Below are 21,303 nucleotides of genomic sequence, written 5' to 3' on the forward strand. Positions count from 1 at the left end.
CAGTGGAAACAGTGTCAGACTTTATTGTTTTGGGCTCCAAAATCACTGCAGATGGTGACTGCAGCCATGAAATTAAAAGACGCTTACTCCTTGGAAGAAAAGTTATGAGCAACCTAGATAGCATATTCAAAAGCAGAGACATTACTTTGCCAACTAAGGTCTGGCTAGTCAAGGCTATGGTTTTCCCAATGTTCATGTATGGATGTGAGAGTTGGACTGTGAAGAAGGCTGAGCGCTGAAGAATTGATGCTTTTAGACTGTGGTGTTGGAGAAGACTCTTGAGAGTCCCTTGGACTGCAAGGAGATCCAACCAGTCCATTCTGAAGGAGATCAGCCCTGGGATTTCTTTGGAAGGAATGATGCTAAAGCTGAAGCTCCAGTACTTTGGCCACCTCATGCGAAGAGTTGACTCATTGGAAAAGACTCTGATGCTGAGAGGGATTGGGGGCAGGAGAAGAAGGGGATGACCGAGGATGAGAAGGCTGGATGGCATCACTGATTCGATGGACATGAGTCTTAGTGAACTCCGGGAGATGGTGATGGACAGGGAGGCCTGGCGTGCTGCGATTCATGGAGTCGCAAAGAGTCGGACACGACTGAGCGAGTGAACTGAACTGATATAAAGGGAAAACCACTAAGTCATTAAGGTATGACCTAAACCAAATCCCTTATGATTATAATGTTATAAATAGGCTTCTACAAAATTCCACAAGGGTAAAAGAATACAGTGGTCTCTCTATCCTGAGGAGGGTAATGCTGCACTGTAACTATATAGACCTTTGGGGAATATAAACAGATGTTGCTGAGGTACAATGATAAACGGAGCTAAATGAGACCTCCTTCTTTCTCTTCCCAGAGAGAGCGATTATTTTACCCTTGGTTGATTGTGTCCTTTTGCTTGTCTACGGTTTTACTTTTCACATGGATAGAAACTTCAAATGAATTCAATGGCTTTGACTGGCGAGTTTCACTTTTTGTATTTTCATTTGTGTAAGGGCTCTTTGGTCTAATAGTCACATGGATCTTTCTTCAGACTGAAAAAGTCTGGTGACATAAGAGCGAGGGTGGACAAAGTTGTAGTTTTGCAGCTGGTGGATGGGAGGCCTGACTCTGGGGAAGTATAAGCATGCTCAGCACCGTCAGCTACTATACCTCCCTTCCCTGCTCACTCTCACTCTTAGTCCAAATCTGGCTCAGCAGGAAGCTTTCTCTGTGCTTCCAGTCCTTCTATTCAGATGACTCCCTTGTTCCTCAGCCTGTTTTGCCTACATTTACTGATGCCTACACCAGTTGGTCTTCATGATCTTGGTTCATGAACCCTGGTGTCTCGGCCTCACCTCCAGCCTCTACTTCTTCCTTCTGTCCTCACTGGGTTTCCTAAGACTCTGGAAACAGAAACAGTGTCCCATCTCAGCACGCTTGTAGCCCAATTCCTACTCTGGACTGCTCCTGGCTCTTACCCATTTTTCTGGCCTGACTGGTATAGCATACCCATTAGTTGGTCTTTGAGGGAAAAAGGGGTATCTTTGAGTGTGAGGCTTTTAAAAAATGTAATATAGTTTACTTTTTCCTTCATAGAAATAAAGTATGGTTTGTTATTTTAAATATTAAGAAATGTAGAAAAATAGATAATATCATGTTATTCTTGAGTAGCAATCACTTGGTATACTTCCCAGTCTTTTTTCCTGTGCCTATTTTTATATTATGTTCATACCATATATATAATTTTTATTTTTTCTCTCATTTAAAATAGTCATACACATTTTGAAAAATTATTAAAACTCTTAATGATAATCACTTTATTTATTTATTTATTTTTTGTATTCAATTTTTTGCATTTTTATTTTTTCCCCTAGTTTCTGGGAAAATGTTTGACAATGAAAACAAGAGAGTTAGGAAGGAAAAGAAAATCCACTTTAAATGGTTTTAAAGTATTTCCTGATATGAAGGTAGTGTAGTGTACTTACTTAACAACTTTTTATTGTTAGGCTTTATGACTAATATTCTGTTTTTATAAAATAAGAGTGAAGAGAAATCTTTGTGTTCTGACTTACAATCTTACAGGAAATTCCCACAATGGCATTATTCAGTCAAAAAGAATAAAAACTAGTAAAACTCATTGTGCCTGTTACCAAAGTATTTCTCAAAAGATAGTACAGTTGCATTCACAATAGAGGTATTTGACTTTCTGTTTTAACCCTCCATTAACAGCATTGACTATTATAATTTTGAATTGTTTTTATTAATTTTATAGGTGAAATTTGTTTTATTTTAATTTAATTATTTACCAGGTATCAAAACTTGTCTCCTTAGTAACTTATTTTATCTTTAGTTCTCTCTGTTTGAATATACTTATTTTGTGGAATCTAATTTTCTCATTTATGTGCATTCTTTATTTAGAGATAAGTTCTAAATTTCTCCACAATATTGGAAATAAGAAATGCTTCATTTATTTATAAAATTTCCCTCAGTTTTAAAGAACTTTATATTGAGATATAATTGAAATATAATGTTACATTTCTGTTAAGTATACATTATAGCATAATGATTTCCTATTTCTACATATTGTGGAATGATCACCGCAGTAAGTCTGGTTAATATTCTTCATCACACATAATTTCAGATTTTGTGTGTGATGACAATTTTTAAGAAACTTTCTCTTCAGTTCAGTTCAGTTCAGTTCAGTCGCTCAGTCATGTCCAACTCTTTGAGATCCCATGAATTGCAGCACGCCAGGCCTCCCTGTCCATCACCAACTCCTGGAGTTCACTTTTAGTAACTTTCAAATATACAGTACTGCATTTGTAACTATAGTCACCATGCTGTATTCATTTTATCCCCAGGGCATGTTTATTTTATAGTTGGAAGTTTATACCTTTTTATCCATCCTCACTCATTTGTCCACCTCTCACCCCTGTCCTCTGGCAACCACCAATCTGTTCTCTGTGTCTACGAGTTAGTTTGGTTGGTTTGTTTTTACCTTTCATGTATAAGTGAGGTCATATCTTATTTATCTTTTTCTGTCTGACTGATTTATATTAACATAATGCTGACAGGGTCTATCCATGTTGTCATAAATGACATTTTTCATTTTTTATATGACTGAATAATGCTCCCTTGTGGTATGTATGTGTAAGTATATACTACATTTGAAAAATTAAGTCATCTGTGGACACTAAGGTTGCTTTCATGTCTTGGTTATTGTACATAGTGCTACAGATGTTTTTAAATGATGACAAACCCACAGCAAACATTATCCTCAATGGTGAAAAATTGAAAGAATTTCCCATAAAGTCAGGAATAAGACAAGGGTACCCACTTTCACCACTACTATTCCACATAGTTTTGGAAGTTTTGGCCACAGCAATCAGAGCAGAAAAAGAAATAAAAGGAATCCAAATTGGAAAAGAAGAAGTATAACTCTCACTGTTTGCAGATGACATGATCCTCTACATAGAAAACCTTAAAGACTCCACCAGAAAATTACTAGAACTAATCAATGAATATTGTAAAGTTGCAGGATATAAAATCAACACACAGAAATCCCTTGCATTCCTATACACTAATAATGAGAAAATAGAAAGAGAAATTAAGGAAAACAATTCAATTCACCATTGCAATGAAAAGAATAAAATACTTAGGAATATATCTACCTAAAGAAACTAAAGACCTATATATAGAAAACTATAAAACACTGGTGAAACAAATCAAAGAGGACACTAATAGATGGAGAAATATACCGTTCATGGATTGGAAGGATCAATATAGTGAAAATGAGTATACTACCCAAAGCAATCTACAGATTCAATGCAATCCCTATCAAGCTACCAATGGTATTTTTCACAGAGCTAGAACAAATAATTTCACAATTTGTATGGAAATACAAAAAACCTCAAATAGCCAAAGCAATCTTGAGAAAGAAGAATGGAACTGGAGGAATCAACCTGCCTGACTTCAGGCTCTACTACAAAGCCACAGTCATCAAGACAGTATGGTAATGACACAAAGACAGAAATATAGATCAATGGAACAAAATAGAAAGCCCAGAAATAAATGCACACACATATGGACACCTTATCTTTGACAAAGGAGGCAAGAATATACAATGGAGAAAAGACAATCTCTTTAACAAGTGGTGCTGGGAAAACTGGTCAACCACTTGTAAAAGAATGAAACTAGAACACTTTTTAACACCATACACAAAAATAAACTCAAAATGGATTAAAGATCTAAATGTAAGACCAGAAACTATAAAACTCCTAGAGGAGAACATAGGCAAAACACTCTCTGACATAAACCACAGCAGGATCCTCTATGAGCCACCTCCCAGAATATTGGAAATAAAAGGAAAAATAAACAAGTGGGACCTAATTAAACTTAAAAGCTTCTGCACAGCAAAGTAAGTATAAGCAAGGTGAAAAGATGGCCTTAAGAATGGGAGAAAACAATAGCAAATGAAGCAACTGACAAAGAACTAATCTCAAAAATATACAAGCAACTCCTGCAGCTCAATTTCAGAAAAATAAATGACCCAATCAAAAAATGGGCCAAAGAACTAAATAGACATTTATCCAAAGAAGACATACAGATGGCTAACAAACATATGAAAAGATGCTCAACATCACTCATTATCAGAGAAATGCAAATCAAAACCACAATGAGGTACCATTTCATGCCAGTCAGAATGGCTGCCATCCAAAAGTGTACAAGCAATAAATGCTGGAGAGGCTGTGGAGAAAAGGGAACTCTCTTACACTGTTGGTGGGAATGCAAACTAGTATAGCCACTATGGAGAACAGTGTGGAGATTCCTTAAAAAACTGGAAATAGAACTGCCTTATGACCCAGCAATCCCATTACTGGGCATACACACTGAGGAAACCAGAATTGAAAGAGACATGTGTACCCCAAAGTTGATCGCAGCACTGTTTATAATAGTCAGGACATGGAAGCAACCTAGATGTCCACCAGCAGATGAATGGATAAGAAAGCTGTGGTACATATACACTATGGAGTATTACTCAGCCGTTAAAAAGAATACATTTGAATCAGTTCTAATGAGGTGGATGAAACTGGAGCCGATTATACAGAGTGAAGTAAGCCAGAAAGAAAAACACCAATACAGTATACTAATGCAGACTGGTTCCAAATAGGAAAAGAGGGACGTCAAGGCTGTATATGGTCAGTTGCTTCATTTGCTATTATTTTCTCCCATTCTGAAGGCCATCTTTTCACCTTGCTTATACTTCCTTTATTGTGCAGAAGCTTTTAAGTTTAATTAGGTCCCACTTGTTTATTTTTCCTTTTATTTCCAAATGTTCTGCTTATTTAACTTATACGCAGAGTGCATCATGAGAAACACTGGGCTGGAAGAAGCACAAGCTGGAATCAAGATTGTTAGGAGAAATATCAAGAACCTCAGATATGCAGATGACACTACCCTTATGGCAGAAAGTGAAGAGGAACTAAAAAGCCTCTTGATGAAAGTGAAAGAGGAGAGCGAAAAAGTTGGCTTAAAGCTCAACATTCAGGAAACGAGGATCATGGCAACTGGTCCCATCACTTCATGGGAAATAAATGGGAAAACAGTGGAAACAGTGTCAAACTTTATTTTTTTGGGCTCCAAAATCACTGCAGATGGTGACTGCAGCCATGAAATTAAAAGATGCTTACTCCCTGGAAGGAAAGTTATGACCAACCTAGAGAGTTGGACTGTGAAGAAGTTTGAGCACCGAAGAATTGATGCTTTTGAACTGTGGTGTTGGAGAAGACTCTTGAGAGTCTCTTGGACTGCAAGGAGATCCAATCAGTCCATTCTGAAGGAGATCAGCCCTGGGATTTCTTTGGAAGGAATGATGCTAAAGTTGAAACTCCAGCACTTTGGCCACCTCATGTGAAGAGCTGACTCATTGGGAAAGACTCTGATTCTGGGAGGGATTGGGGGCAGGAGGAGAAGGGGATGACAGAGGGTGAGATGGCTGGATGGCATCACTGACTCGATGGCTGTGAGTCTGAGTGAACTCCAGGAGTTGGTGATGGACAGGGAGGCCTGGCATGCTGCGATTCACGGGGTCGCAAAGCGTCGGACAGGACTGAGCAACTGAACTGAACTGAACTGAACTGAATGCATATATATGGAATTTAGAAAGATGATAATGATAACCCTGTATGCAAGACAGCAAAAGAGACACAGATGTGTAGAACAAGTCTTTTGGACTCTGTGGGAGAGGGAGAGGGTGGGATGATTTGGGAGAATAGCATTGAAACATGTATAATATCATATATGAAACGAATCGCCAGTCCAGGTTCGGTGCATGATACAGGATGCCTGGGGCTGGTGCATTTGGATGACCCAGAGGGATGGTATGGGGAGGGAGGTGGGATGGGGTTTCAGGAAGGGGAACACATGTATACCCATGGCAGATTCATGTTGATGTATGGCAGAACCAATACAATATTGTAAAGTAATTAGCCTCCAATTAAAATAAATAAATTTATATTTAAAAAATCATGGCCATACTGACTGGTGTGAGGTGATATCTCACTGTAGTTTTGAGTTGCATTTCTCTAATAAATAGCAGTGTTGAGCATCTTTTCATGTGTTTATTGACCATCTCTATTTCTTCTTTGGAGAAATGTTTGTTTAGGTCTTCTCCCCAGTTTTTAATTTCATTGTTTATTTCCTATTAAGATGCATGAGTTGTTTATTTTGTAGACTAATCTCATGTCAGTCAGATAATTTACAAATATTTTCTCACATTCTGTGTGTTGTTTTTTCATTTTGTTAATGATTTCCTTTGCTGTGCAAAAGCTTTTGAGTTTAAGTAGGTTCCATTTGTTTGTTTTTACCCCATTACTCTAGGAGATGTATCAAAAAAGATTTTGCTGCAACTTATGTGAAAGTGTTCTTACTTATTTTATTTTTGTGTATGGTGTTAAAGAATGTTCTAATCTCATTCTTTAAAAGTAGGTGCCTTATTTTCCCAGCACCATTTATTGAAGAGACTGTACTTTTTCCATTGTATATTCTTGCTTCTTCTGTCATGCATTAGTTGAGCATAGATGTGTGAGTTTACTTCTAGTTTTTCTATCCTGTTCCATTGATCTGTATTTCTACCTTTGTGCCATACTGTTTTGATTACTGTAGTTTTGTAGTATAGTATGAAATAAGGAAGCCTGATTCCTCCAGCTCTTTTTCTTTCCAAAGATTGCTTTGGCTCTTCAGGGTCTTTGTGTTTCCATACAAGTTTAAATTTTTTTTGTTCTAGTTCTGTGAAGTATGGCATTGGTATTTTGATATGGATTGTATTGAATCTGTAGGTTGCCTTGGGTGTATAGTCATTTTGACAATATTGATTCTTCCAATCCAAGAACATGTTTTGTCTTTCCATCTTTGATTTTTTTCATCAGTGTCTTATGGTTTTTAGAGTACAGGTTTTTTGCCTCATTAGATAGGTTTACTCCTAGGTATTTTATACTTTTGATGCTATGAGAAATAAGTTTGTTTCTTAAATTTCTCTTTCTGATATTTTAATTGTTCAAGTGTAGAAATATAATAAAATTCTGTGAATTAATTTTGTATTCTGCAACTGTGCCAAATTCATTGATGAGCTCTAGTAGCTCTCTGGTAGCATTTTTAGGATTTTCTGTGTATAGTATCATTTTTTTTCTTGTAGTTTACTTCTCATCTCATTTCTGGTAGCATCTTTAGGATTTTCTATATATAGTATAATGTCATCTGCAAATAGTGACAGTTTTACTTATTCTTTTTCAAGCTGAATTTATTGCATTTCATTATCTCCTCTGAATGCCATGGCTAGGACTTCCAAAATTGAATAAAGCTTGTGAGAGTGGACATTGTTGTCTTGTTTGTGACATTAGAGGAAACAGCTTTTGGCTGTTGAGTATGATGTTAACTGTGGGTTTGTCATATGTAGCCTTTATTATATTGAGGAGAAGGAAATGGCAACCCACTCCAGTACTCTTGCCTGGAGAATCCCATGGAGGGTGGAGCCTGGTAAGCTACAGTCCATGGGGTCACAAAGAGTCGGACATGACTGAGCGACTTTACTATGGTCCCTCTTTGCCCACTTTCTGGATTTTTTTTTTTTTTATCATATATGGCTTTTGAATTTTTGTCAGAAGGTTTTTCTGCATCTATTGAGATAATCTTATGATTTTTTACTCTTTGACTTGTTGATATGGTATATCATACTGATGTATTTGTATATATTGAAGAAACCTTGTATATCTGGGATAAATGCCACTTGATGATGGTGTATGATTCTTTTAATTCGATTCATTATTGTCAGTTTGCTAGAATTTTGCTGAGGATTTTTACATCTATATTCATCACTGTTATTGACCTATAATTTTCTTTTTTGTGATATCTTTGTCTGATTTTGGTACCAGAGTATTGGTGGCCTCACAGAATAAGTTTGGGTGTATTTTTTTTCCTTCTTTTTTTTTAAATTTTACTTTATTTTACTTTGTAATACTGTATTGATTCTGCCATACATCAGCATGAATCTGCCACGGGTATACACGTGTTCCAATCCTGAATCTCCCTCCCACCTCCCTCCCCATAGCATCTCTCTGAGTCAACCCAGTGCACCAGCTCCAAGCATCCTGTATCCTGCATCGAACCTAGACTGGCAATTCGTTTCTTATATGATATTATACATGTTTCAATGCCATTCTCCCAAATCTTCCCACCCTCTCCCTCTCCCATAGAGTCCCACTCCAACATTCGAATTATAGGAGTCCCAGAAGAAGAGGGAGTATTCTTTCTTCTGCAATTTCTTTGGAATAGTTTCATAAGGATAGATGTTAACTCCTCTCTAAATGTTTGGTGGAATTTGTCCATGAAGCCATTTGGTCCTGGACTTTTACTTATTGAAAGACTTTTAATTACATTTTCAATTTCAGTACATATGGTTGGTCTTCATATTTTCTGTCTCTTTCTGTTTCAGTCTTGGAAGGTTGTAACTTTCTAAGAACTTTTTAGGTTGTCCTTTTTTTTTTTTTTTTTTTGCATATAGTTGCTTGTAATGGTCTCTTATGACCCTGTGCGTTTATGTGGTGTCTGTTGTAATTTCTTGTCATTTCTAATGTGAATGATTTGAGTCCTCTCCCATTTATCCTGATGAGTCTGGCTAAATGTTTATAATTTTATCTTAAAAAAACCCAGCTTTTAGTTTCATTGATCTTTGCTATTGTTTTCTTTGTGTCTATTTCATTTATTTCTATTATGATCTTTATGATTTCTTTCCTTTTACTAATTTCAGTAAAAGGAAATTACTGAAATTTTCTTGTTCTTTCTCTAGTTACTTTATGTATTAAGTTGTTGTTATTGTTCAGCCACCCAGTTGTGCCCAACTCTTTGGGACCCCATGGACTGCAGCACGTCAGGCCTCCCTGTCCTTCTCCATCTCCTGGAGTTTTCCCAAGTTCACATCCATTGCATTGATGATGCCATCCAGCCATCTCATCCTCTAATGCTGTCTTGTCCTTCTGCCCTCAATGTTTCCCAGCATCAGGGACTTTACTAGTAAGTCAGCTGTTCACATCAGGTGACCAAAATACTGGAGCTTCAGCTTCAGCATCAGTCTTTCCAATGAATATTCAGGGTTGATTTCCTTTAAGACTGACTGGTTTGATCTCCTTGCTGTCCAAGGGACTCTCAGGAGTCTTCTCCAGCACCACAGTTTGAAGGCCTCAATTCTTTGGCGTTCTGCCTTCCTCATAGTCTAGCTCTGACAACTGTATGTGACCACTGGGAAGAACATAGCCTTGACTATATAGACGTTTGTTGGCAGAGTGATGTCTCTGATTTTCAACACATTGTCTAGGTTTGTCATACCTTTGCATATATATGTCATACTCATACTACTGTATAGTCTTGAGTAACTGTATAATCCCAGTTGCTTTTTCAATTCCCTCTGATGTGTATAAACAGTCACCCAAGCAAACTGTTCTCATTCTTCTCACTCCCTTGTGTTATCCCACCACCATCACCTAAAGTAGAAGAAGGGGAGAGAAAAAGAGAGAAAAATATCACAGTTCTTCCTTTGCCAGAAATACTCAGCCTGTGGGTGGGAACTTCTCCTGAATTTGGTGGGAGAATTTGGAACTCTACTAATTTTGAATATTTACATGTGAATGAACATAGAAAAGAAGACCATTATGTTGATAAAGAGGGGAAAAAAATCTAATGTGACTAGAGAAATGATTTGAAAAGATAGAGGCACAATTAAAGGCTAAAATTAACTTTTCTTTCTCACCTGAAAGTAAAGTCAATAACACTACTTGCATAAGCCATTTAATAAATTCTTTGGCTACATTTAGACTGCTTACGGGGATTCCCTGGTGGCTCAGATGGTAAAGAATTTGCCTGCAATGCAGGAGACATGGGTTCAATCCCTGGATTGGGAAGATCCCCTGGAGAAGGAAATGGCAACCCACTCTAGTATTCTTGACTAGAGAATTCCATGGACAGAGGAGCTCCAGTCCATGGGGTCACAGAGTCAGACATGACTGAATGACTAACACTTTATGTCTATCCTGTATGTTTTTTTCCTTTATTTCATTATTTGATCATTACTCTGCTTGCATTTAAATATTCTATTCTTGTTACATGGATATGAGTCATTTAACTCTGTGGAGATCTTGAATATATTTTTTATGGTTCTTTTCTAATTGTTCTCTTAATTATATTTTTCTGCAAGTTATTGTATTAGTTGACTTTATTAGGTTGATTTATTGGGCTTTCCTGTTATCTCAGCTGATGAAGAATCTGCCTGCAATGCAGGAGACCCTGGTTCAATTCCTGGGTTGGGAAGATCCCCTGGAGAAGGGATAGGCTACCCACTTCAGTATTCATGGGCCTCCCTGGTGGTTCAGATGGTAAAGAATCCACCTGCAATGCAGGACACCTGGGTTTGATCCCTGGTTTGCGGAGATCCCCTGGAGGAGGGCATGGCAACCCACTCTAGTATTCTTGCCTTAAGAATCCCCATGGACAAAGGAGCCTGGCAGGCTACAGTTGCAAAGAATTGGACACAACTGAGCAACTAAGCACATAAACAGATTAATTTGTTAACATTACTTATACATTTTCTGATTCCTGGCTGTGAGATCACGTTTTACAGAGTACTCTTCTGAGTGTCTCGATCTGGGATCAATCTTGCCTAGGATAGCTGCTTGTTTATTTCTTTCTCTTGGTGTCCCTTCTCAACCCTGACCAAAGAGAAATTTTTCTTATATTGAATGTAGTTATATGTTCAGTAATCTATATTTTGTATCATTAAAATATAATTTCTCTAGGTCTCATATGGAGGGGAAATAATTTCTGTTATCTTGAAATGAAGAGTCTAAATTCTGTGACATATAATACCTAGACTAATTATAATATTGTTTAACTTAACAAATCAATGTATTAGCAGTTTTGTCTCATAAACTACTTTAGGAACAAAAAAGACCAGAACTGTTTTTAAGGGGTCCAAACTCTTACACCGAATGTAGATATTAATATAGTGACTTGCTGTTATATAAGAAAACATATATGGATAAGAAACCTGCTGAAATGGATAGTATTAACTATATGACAGCAGCGAACTTACGGATGGCTTTTCCTGTTTTGACATTCCAGAATTTCTACATTTTTTAAAAAGTATGTAATTTTTGAGTATGTATTCTAAATAAATTTAAAAACCATAGAACTCATATAGAACCCCATTAATGTGCCTGATTGTCTACGAACAAAATTAAAACTTCTCAACTAAATATCCCCAAAGATCTTCACACATCTGTTCCCAAATTGCTCCTCTTCTTATCCCCCTGTTTTCTTATGCCTCATTTAGTCCAATCTTATACCATATCTTTGACAGAGGTACTACTAACTTCTATGTTTTAGAAATAGAAACACATTTTTGCAGGGTTGTTTTCCTAGGTACAGGAGTCTGGTTCTTTTGGTTCATTGTCTTGCTGAGTTTCCTTGGGATCCTGGCTGCCTACACAACATTGCTACTGGTGAGTAATGTTTCCCATTTTCCCACTCCCTTCCTGAGTAGCCTCATGAAGTGCTCTGTCAGTAGTATGGTTCCCAGTTGGTGCTGGGAGCTGTAAGATTGCTCCTGGCAGAGTTCAGATTTCCATCAGCTACTTGAATATTAGGGAGGAAGGATAGATGTGTGGAATAGACTTGAGCTGGGACAGAGTGTGTCTTTCCACTTTGACCCTTTGTAAGGGTGGCAGAGCATCCTTTTTCTCTGCCTTTGTTTCATGGCTTATTTTCTGGCTCACATAGTATTTTCATTTTAGATGTTCATACCTTCACATGGTAGTACTTCTGCACATTGATCTACTCATTTCATAGCCTGTCTCGCGAGAATCAGTCTTTCTGTGGCTTACAAATTATCTGGTGTGCTAAACCTGTTTATTAGTCCTGTGCAAAAGCTAGTCCCCTGGTCAGGTGCCAAGTACATTTTAGCAAATATCTTTATGAAATAGAGACACGGCCTGTTTCCTGACATAGTAGTGTCATGTAGTGTGAGAAATTCACACTGGACATAGTAGTGTCACGTAGTATGAAAAAATTGAGACCAGGCAGCAGAGGAGCCTGCAGAAGTGGAAAGCTTATAGAAGACTAACTTTTAGGTTACTGGAATTTTTCAGTGACCACTTGAGAATAGGACATAAGTATCTTGCTCTGATTTCATGATTCCTTGTCCCCACTGATTGCCTGTCTGATAGGAAAGAACCCAACCCCCAAATCAGTTGAATTTGCATAAATAATTATTTCAGCAAAATGTATTAATCATTATATGAGTGATAAGTACTGAGGCTATAGAGAACAAAGAGGTGTAGTTTTTGTTTTCATACAGGGTGCCTCAAATAGAGAGGTATGAGAAAGTTACAGTGCTCCTTAATTCAATGAGTTTAGAATCTAGTAGGGAAGTAAGTCATAGACAAAAATAACCAACACAGACAGAGCATTATAATTGTCATTAGAGAGACCTAAAAAAGTTCTGCCTGGGTTCATCAAGAGGATTAAGTGATGCTTTGAGGAAGATGAGGCACCGGAGAGGCATCTTGAAAGGATGTTGGATTTAGACATGTGTTTGTGGGAGTGGGGAAGAAAGTCCAGATCATGGGAATTTCATGACAGAGTCAGCAAGACAGAGATAGAGATATATGGGATTTGACTAGATAAAAGGGAAGAATTGTACTGTTAGCATGTAGAGGATATTGAAGAAAAATGCAGTATATGACTAAAACAATAGGCTTGTGATAGATTTTAGAAATCCTGAAAAGTATGCTAAGACACATGGTATAAATCAGATTTCTAGTTAGTATTATCATTCTGAAAGTCATTGCATGGAGGCTGTCTGTAGAGAGAAATAGTTAGAAACTTTTACTTTTAATGAGGAAAATGCAGATGAATGATGTGTTTGGGGCATGAATCTGGCCACTGAATTGTACTGCACTCATACATAATCAAAATAAAATGGTTTAGGTAACTTCTAAGATGGACTTCCAGTGTCCAATAAGCCATGTTTTTTTTTTTTTTTTTTCAAACAACCTTGTATACTAGGCTACCTCTTTTTGGATACAGTAGCAACAATGGAGGAGACCTGAATTCGATTTCTGCTTTAAGTTATTTTGTAACCTTGACCGAGTCATATAACTATTCTGAGCCTCAGTTTTTTCTTTCAGATGAGAATTATTTCTTTCAAATGAAATAGTTAATAAAATGACATTTTATAAGGCTCGGTTAAGTACAAGTAAATGACCTGGTTGCTTAATTGGTAAAGAATCCTCCTGCAATGCAGGAGACCCAGCTTTAATCTCTGGGTTGGAAATATCTGCTAGAGAAAGAAATGGCAAACCCACTCCAGTATCCCTGTATGGAATAGACAGAGAAGCCTGATGGGCTACAGTCCATGAGATCTCAAGAATCAGGCATGACTTAGTGACTAAACCACCACCACCAAAGTACAAATAAAATCATATCCATAAAATTATTTTGAAAAAAAAAAGGTGAATGCCTTATACAGTCAAATTCTCGATATCCTAAGCATCTGAAGACTCCAGTTTTCAATCTGCATCTCCACACTGACTTGGTGATTACTTAGATTTAGATTCAAATCCAATCTAGATTTATTGACTAATACCAATGTTAACAACAGTGCTTAACAGTTGTAACAAAAAAGCTTTTAAAAATTATGTATTTATTTGGCTGCCTTTGGGTCTTAGTTGCATCATTCAGGATCTTTCATGGAGGTGCATGAACTCTCTAGCTGTGGTATGTGGGCTAAGTTGTTTCTCTGTGTGTGGGATCTTAGTTCCCCTACTAGGGATCAAACCCCTGCATAACAAGGCAGATTCTAAACCACTGGACCACCAAGGAAGTCCCAAAAAAGAAATTTTAAATGACCCTTGGAGGGGCTGGCCCCTGACCTCTGTTCCCTCACTAGTGTCTCTATGTAATACCACGAATAAGCTCCATCACAGGGAAGAAAAAATTGTAGGAATTCAGAAAGGATATCAATGTACTGATTGTTACAGAATCCCAGAGAAGATAATAATAAATTCTCTCTGGGTTGCTGGTGAAAGTTACAACTAGGAGGTGACATGTGAACTGTGTTTGAAGGGTCAGTAGCATGGCGAGGGAGAGCTATTTAGGCAGAGGGACAGGGTGGCGATCTCTTAGATGCTGAATAGATCAGGTGTAGCAAGAACTGAAGATAATGCCAGACTGTGTAAGGAATTTTGAGTTCAGAACGGTGTTTCAGGTAGCCTCTTGGTGATTTCAAAATAATCTCTTCTTTCTTATTTTTTCAGGTACTTGGATTTTTGTTGTGTTGGGAAAAAAATCAACTATACCTGCACTGGTATCATAAGGTAAGACATTTGAATCTTCATAGGAGACTGAGATCAGGACTGCATGTGCCTCTTTGGCACTAAGGGTTAATGCAGAGCTTCCCCTTTCTTTGCCTCCCTTAGAAAGAAGCAATCTGGTTACACTGTTTCAACTAAAATAATTCTGTTTCCAACAGATGAAACTGGTTTACCAAACAAACTGAACCCAAACTTAATTTTTTCCCACTACTCCATGTTAAAACTCACTCTGTGACTCTGTTCTCTCTATCCCCATAAAATCTTGGGCAAGCTCCATTATTTTCCCAGTCCTTTAGAGTCACAAGAACTTTCTCATTTCAGTCATTAAGAATTTCAATTCATTGTAGTAGACTGAACTCCAACTTTATGAGACTTTTCCCTTCCCCTGTTTCACATGACCCAGGCCTGGGAACCTGCAGTGATGGAAAGAGTATGATTGTCTTTTACCTTTATTCCAGTGTATGGATCAGGGGAAGGAGAGATAGGGTGAAAGAACACAGTCCCACAAGGAGGGGTTAGTTTCATCAGGACCAAGTAGATGCAGTTTTTGGCTCTTAATCCTGTGGATTTTCCCTTGTGTATTTTCAAACACCTTACCACTAAGAACCTTGACTGCAACTCTCTTGGTACACTCAATACTTGTCTTCGTATACTCCCTGAAATTTCTTTGTTGAGTTCCTTTGACTATCCCTTAGTTTGGAACCATTTAAAATTACACTAGAAGGGAAGTGGGTAGAATGAGTTAGGAGCTTGGGATTGACATATATACACTATTAATAACTATATATAAGTTAGATAACTAATGAGAACCTACCACATAGCCCAGGGAACTCTAATTATTGCTCTGTTGCAACCTAAATGGGAAAGAAATCCAAAAAGGAGGGGATGTATATCTATATACAGCTGATTCAATTTGGTATATGGCAGAAACTAACACAACATTGTGAAGCAACTATATTCTGATAAAACTTTAAAAAAAATAAATAAAAAATAAAATTATACTAGCAGTAACAAATGATCCATATCTGGTATGAAGAAGCAGGCATCACTCACCCAACATCTGAAGACATGCAGCTCATTTCCAACATTTCCTTCCTTATCTAGTTCTGCCATGGGCTTGAGCATCTCCAGCAGAGCCTCTTGCTATTTATAGACCTTTTCAGGCATGGTTTTGATAACATACTTTGTGTTTTCTCAAATCACGGAACATGTCAAACTGTTGAGTGTTTGCCTTAAATTTCCTTTTACTCAAAAGGAAAGTATGAACTGAAAATATAAACTTAAGAATTAGGATGAATGGAAATTAAAGTCATAGGATCATACAGGGAAACAAAAAATTGAAGACTGAACATATAGGCCTTACTGAGATTCCCATAGGTTTTGGAGTTGGGACACCAAGAGCAGTTTGTCACTACCAAGGGTCCCTGTGGGTTAAACCATTCTGATTACCATTCCAGGCTTGTGTCTATTACAGAAACCATGCTTATCTTGCCTCTGGCAGTGAGCGCTGCTACTTGGCCTCTGCCAAAGCAGAATCTCATCATTGCCTTTGAACTCAGGAAGCCTGTTTCTGTAGTAGCACCTCTCACCTTTATCCAGGCATAAAGCATGGCCACTACAGTGCTTTTCAAGAATGCTGACACTTTCCTCACCAATGTGTTTCTCAGTGTCTTCTGAAACCTCCCATAGAGACCAATATGAAGCAGGTTAGCTTATCACAGGTGATATTAATATCATTCCAGTAACCTTTTCTAAATAAATCATTGGATTTTTTCTTCCACATTACACCAAGAAATTGCTGGCATCCTAATTTTATAAAGCATGGGCTACTATTGAGCCAAGGTTTCAGATAACCAAGCAATTAGAACCTCTTTGAGATGCATATTACCTGCTGCTGCTAAGTCAGTTCGGTCGGGTCCAACTCTGTGCGACCCCATAGACGGCAGCCCACCAGGCTCCTCTGTCCCTGGGATTCCCCAGGCAAGAATACTGGAGTGGGTTGCCATTTCCTTCTCCAATGCATGCATGCGTGCTAAGTTGCTTCAGTCATGTCCAAGTCTGTGCAACACTATGGACAGCAGCCCACCAGGCTCCTCTGTCCTCGGGATTCTTTAGGCAAGAATACTGGAGGCATAATACCCAGATGCTGGTATATTAACTTCAGAATCTTTGATAAATGCACACATATCAATAAATCCAGGCTGATTTAATATTACTTTATTTTCTCCTTGTCTAGCATCCTTAATATTACATTTTCCCCCTCCTTGGCTAGCATCCTTTGAATTCATTCTGACACATTTTCTACAGGATTTTGTTAAAATGCCTTCATCTCTTGAGGTATTGTGCGATCTAATTGCTGTTATGAATCCATAGCCAGTGAAAAGTGGTGAAACCAGATATGAGAGGAGTTGAAATACCCTTGTTAGATAATTAATTTGGTTAGGCCTTTAAACCTGTGACCTTTAAATCTTCCTGCCAGGGGAGTTCTTTAGGGCTTGGAATTTCGGTGTGAAAAGAGTAAACCTGGGTTGTTCCTTATTGTCTCACCCTTACTTCTCCTACATAGTCCAAAAGTCTGTTCTTTACATCTGTGTCTCTTTTGCTGTCTTGCATATAGGGTCATCGTTACTGTCTTTCTAAATTCCATATATATGCTTTAATACACTGCATTGCTGTTTCTGTTTCTGGCTTTCTTTTACTCTGTATAATAGGCTCCAGTTTCATTCACCTCATTAGAACTGACTCAAATATGTTCTTTTTTATAGCTGAGTAATATTCCATTGTGTATATGTACAACTTCCTTATCTATTCATCTGCCTGTGGGCATCTAGGTTGCTTCCATGTCCTAGCTATTGTAAACAGTGCTGCGATAAACACTGGGGTACATGTGTCTCTTTCATTTCTGGTTTCCTTGGTGTGTATGCATACTGGTGGGATTGCTGAGTTGTATAGCAGTTCTATTTCCAGTATTGGATGGGGTCAGGAGTGGGGTGGGAGGGGGTTTCAGGATAGTGGGGCACATGTACACCCATGGCTGATTCATGATGATGTACGGCAAAACCACGACACTATTATAAAGTAATTACCTTCAATTAAATAAATTAAAAAGCAATCACATAACTAAACCAAAAAAAAAAAAAAAAAAAAGAAGAAGAAGAAATCTGAGAGGAAAGGATTAGTACCAGGCCTAATAGTGTATTCCCTTCTGCCTAGGCATGTTCAGAGAGCAATGAATGATCTCAATCAAAACTCTGTATAAATAGCTAATAACCCAACCTCCTAATAAACGTACTAAAGATATTTATTAGCCAAAATACAATGGAGAGTCCTTATCTATGAAAATTTCTATACAACAGGATTCTAACCTGTTGTATCTAGGTTGCTTGCAATAAATAAACCTGGAGTTTATAGCTTTGTAAGTGGGAGGCATGGCCAGCTGGAGCTGTATAGTTAACAGGATATATGGGGAAAGGATCCACCATAACCCAAAGATTCCTTCTGTGGAGAAATGTTTCCACATACTTTGCTCAAAACACACCTCACATTTTAAGTCCCAGACCAGAATCTATCCTAATATAAGAGAGGAAAGACCTTTATGTGAGTACCTACATTTCACAGATTTCTCCAAGGAAAACTGTTTTATCTGTACCTTGCGTGTGTGCGTGTATGTGTGCTAAGTTGCTTAATGCCTTAAATCATTAGTAAAGCTTCATATTGAGTAAGATCACAGAATCACATGAGATTCATGTAAGTCTGATTTGTCTATTAAAGTTTGCATTGTGACGCATTTTTTTTCTGATAAGTTATTTAAGATTTTCACGTCTATGTGGATCTATATATAGAAGAGTTTGGACTGTAGCTTTTGTTTCCTGCAATGCCCCTATTGAGTTTGAGTATCAGTGCTTTTGCTGGCTTCAAAAAACAAGTTAGAGAAAATTCCCTCTTTATTCTCCTGAAGAGTTTGTTAAGTTGAAATATTTCTTCCTTCAGCGTTTGAAAAATTAACCATTGAAGGCAGCAAGTCCTAGAATTATTTTGTGAGTTATTTAAGATACCGAATTATGGAAGGAAGGAAACCCAAGCACTGTCTAGGAGCTACACAGATATAGAGAACTCTCTATTTGAAGGGAAGAAGTTAAAATTATATCTTCCTGGTCTCAGTGTTTACCTATGGCTAAATATAGTTTTCTGGCCAGCAGGTTTTTCATCTGTTTACCAAATATTTATAGAAAATTTACTGTGTCAGACATTCTAAAGACAGCAAATATATAATCATAAACAAATATCATCCTTGACCTCATGAAACTTATAGTCTATTTGGGGAAAACATATATTGAACAAAATACTGTTTACTTGAGATTGTATTGAGTCATATTTTTTTTTAAAAAAGCAGTGAATATTTGTAATGCCTATTTTTGAAACTGAATGAGACCTGCCACGCAATGTTGAGGGCCAAGCAGATATGGAGATAATAAATCAGTAAAAGAATCAGACCACATAGCTGTGTAGGGTTTTTTTTTTTTTCCCCCAGCCATGCTGCATAGAGCAGCAAGGAAGGTAAATTATTAGATCCATGTACTGGCAACCCACTCCAGTACTCTTGCCTGGAAAAATCCCATGGACGGAGGAGCCTCATAGGCTACAGTCCATGGGATTGCAAAGAGTCAGACATGACTGAGCGACTTCACTTCACTGTTAAAGAATGGTTACATTAAAAAGATGAGGTAATGAGGTCCCTGAAATTGTGAGTACATATGTTTCCCAAGGACAGTTCTGATCCAAGTTTAGTGCTTAGAAGTCAAGGTGTTCTTTTTATTTCCCCAGATCCTGATTCTGATAACGATTCTGTTTTGCTCACTTTTGTTATGGATTTTATTAACTTACTGGAAAGATAGGTGGCTCACCATTGGGCTGTCATTGCAGGTAAGCACCATCCTTAGTTGTAGCCCTGTCTGTCCAGATGTGTTTAGGCTGACTTTTGAATTTTCTCCCAGATCTTTTCTCCCTACATACACCTGAGCAGCATATCTGTGATGATTTTGCTTTCGTGGCCTGTGGCTATCTACTTGATTCATTTGGAAGGAGAAGGTATGTCCTCTGGGTGGAACCTTTCCTGATTCTTCCAGCTCTGGCTTTAGCTAGTGTACTTCACTCAACCAAACAAGCTTGGTAGATAGCCAGCACTGTAGCTTTTAGAAATTCATTTAGCTTGTTACTTAGGCATGCTCCTTCTGGTCAAACTCACAACCCTACGTGGACTATCATAGCATTTCTTTGATCAAACATACCCTGTCCTAAAGAAGGATTCTCCTTCTAGAAAAATGAGAATTTTCTCTCTGTTATTACAGATTGACTGCCTGGGAATAAATTGGAGTAGTTTTAGGAACGGTAGAGGAAATTTTAATTTTTTTTGAACAGTGATGGTACAAGTCATAGTTCTTTTAGGTTGTATTCCAATACTACTATTTTCAACTTAAGAACGAGGCTTGATGCATGATAACTGGATGCTTGGGGCTGGTGCACTGAGATGACCCAGAGGGATGGTATGGGCAGGGAGGAGGGAGGGGGGTTCAGGATGGGGAACACGTGTATACCTGTGGCAGATTCATGTTGATGTATGGCAAAACCAATACAATATTGTAAAGTAATTAACCTCCAATTAAAATAAATAAATTTATATTAAAAAAAAAAGACCCAGGTAAAGATATCCCCTGGATACATCTTGGTTCTTGAAAGCAGCCCCTGGTGAGTTCCTGTCACATCTGAGGACTTCCACAGAAGCAGAAATGTCTCCCTCTGCCACTGTTTCCTCTCCATTCTTTGCCTTCATATCATGGAAACAAAGAATCAGAGCTGCATGTGAAACTATTTTGAGAATGGAGTTATCTCTCAGCGCCCTTACTGAGAAACTAGGAGGGCTTTCTGTCTCTCTTTTTTACTGATGGTTAGATAGGGAGTGCTTGTTTCCTGAGTTGTGCAAGAATGCAGGAAAGAGAAAAACTCAACTGATAGTGCTGACATTGAGTCTTCGTACATGTGGGTATGTGTATGTGGCCAGTGAATTTTAGGAAATTTTTTTGGGAGCAAGAACTTAAAGGGGACAAAAATGAATTCTTTTCTTTTTCATTTCCTGAATTTTAGCTAGAATGAGAAGATTCCAGATTACAAGTATTGAAAGAAAAAGAAATAAGAGGTGTAACATGCACACAAAATTGAGAGGTTAGAGCTGGCAGATCTAAATTTGAAAGTAACATAGGTGGTAATTTTTAAATGTTCAAATGGGTAAAATCCTCAGAGTAAAAATCCTCTAAAATAGTAAGTGTTGAGGAATGGCCAGTGATAACAGGTATTATGGTCAGGCTGTATGTGTGTGTGTCTCAAAGAGGCGTGGAAAGAGAGAAGT

General features: G+C 37.8%; 1 pseudogene; it reads left to right on the plus strand.

Moving 5' to 3' along the window:
• Positions 1-21,303, plus strand: part of LOC128069096 (glycerophosphodiester phosphodiesterase domain-containing protein 4-like) — a 127,284-nt pseudogene that overhangs the window by 18,356 nt on the left and 87,625 nt on the right.

The sequence above is a fragment of the Budorcas taxicolor genome, chromosome 25 (genome assembly GCF_023091745.1).
Source record: "Budorcas taxicolor isolate Tak-1 chromosome 25, Takin1.1, whole genome shotgun sequence".
NCBI lineage: Eukaryota > Metazoa > Chordata > Mammalia > Artiodactyla > Bovidae > Budorcas > Budorcas taxicolor.